Genomic DNA, 1465 nt, shown 5'->3' with positions numbered 1-1465 from the left:
GACCACTTTTTTTTTGGTGATACATCGAATATTCGGTTTCCCGGGGTAAAATTGCAAAACCAGATTTGTTTGATTGGAAATAGGAAAAAACAATGTCTAAGCGGTAGATGCCTTTACTTGAGAATATAACTCAGTTAACTTTTTACAATGCTATTTTACGTTTTCAAATGAAGGCTCAGTTACTCTAGACTTAACTTACGCAAGAAATCGTCAATGATTACTCAACACGTCAACTTAGCCAGAAGCGAAAATATTTTGTTTTAGTATTTTCCTTTTCAGCTCATTAACAATTTGCCGCCCATAAGCCACATCAATACATTCCTGAACAAAAATATATTGGGGTTACCTTATATAGGTTACCAATATATTAGGTTACCTTATGTAAATTAAGTCTAGACTAACTAAACCTTTACATACATTTATATTGATCATAGAGATTTAGAAATCGGGGATTCCTTCCGGTGACTTCCCATTGGTGAAAAAACGGTTAAATAAAAACTATAACAGGAGGATTTAAAAAATTGCCCGTCCTTACTAGGAATGTTATGGCGACAGTTTGCTTGATGTCTCCGGCTTAAGCTTTGGTTAAAATGCACGGGGCGAATCGTAACAAATCGCGGCAAATTCGTAAGGATCTATTGATTTTCGATTATTCCGTTTTACGTTATGTTTACGTGCATTATAAACATTTGCATTTATTTTACATACAATAGATAATGAACTGACAGTTCCTTCCGCATGCCAACCTGGGGGAGAATGCCCCGATTTTGGTGGATTTCGAACTTTGTGGGGGAATAGGGGAACAGCTTAACATTTTGGGGTAATTTAATATACAGGCTATTTTGACCAAAACTTTGTGCCACATATATGTAGGTAACTTAATTAACTTATACATAAGTTATATGATACTAATTCTAGTAAAAAATTTTCAAATCCATGTTATATTAAAGACTTTGCAGTCTACTAATCATATACCTCAGTATGCATATTATGTACATTTTCATTTTGATTGCTTTCTTTGTGAAACATTCCCCGAATTATTCAGAACCCAAAATATATACAAAGAAAAAATTTATATGAGTAATTTCTAAAATTATTCGAAGAATGGTAAATTCAAATAATCAGAATCTTGAATAATCAGCTACATAATTGACTAAAGTTTACCAATCCCTGAGCTGATTTAATTTCGCCAGCTCATGAAAACAAAGTTCCAGCTCATTTTCACTGATCATGAATTTACAGCAAATTCGGTTGTACGCATCACGTAGTTATGACTCTCGAATCTCCGAAGCTCATGTCTTCATTTTTTTTTAAAGTACACCATATCCGACTATGACTATTTGAGCTGACTTTCTGGAATCACTCATCACTTTCATGCGAGATGAAGCACTTTCGCCTATGTTGTCTTTTAATTAGTATTTTTTAGGCAATCCTTATTTTGAAGAATTAAATTAGATAATTAAAA

General features: G+C 33.2%; 1 protein-coding gene across 1 annotated transcript in view; it reads right to left on the bottom strand.

Moving 5' to 3' along the window:
• Positions 1–1465, bottom strand: part of LOC118742411 (hairy/enhancer-of-split related with YRPW motif protein) — a 20525-nt gene that overhangs the window by 17468 nt on the left and 1592 nt on the right. The gene's annotated exons all lie outside the window — the stretch shown is intronic.

This window comes from Rhagoletis pomonella, unplaced genomic scaffold, assembly GCF_013731165.1.
Source record: "Rhagoletis pomonella isolate Grant_MI unplaced genomic scaffold, Rhpom_1.0 Rhpom_scaffold_00007, whole genome shotgun sequence".
Taxonomy (NCBI): domain Eukaryota; kingdom Metazoa; phylum Arthropoda; class Insecta; order Diptera; family Tephritidae; genus Rhagoletis; species Rhagoletis pomonella.
This window is presented reverse-complemented; position numbering and strand designations above follow the sequence as displayed.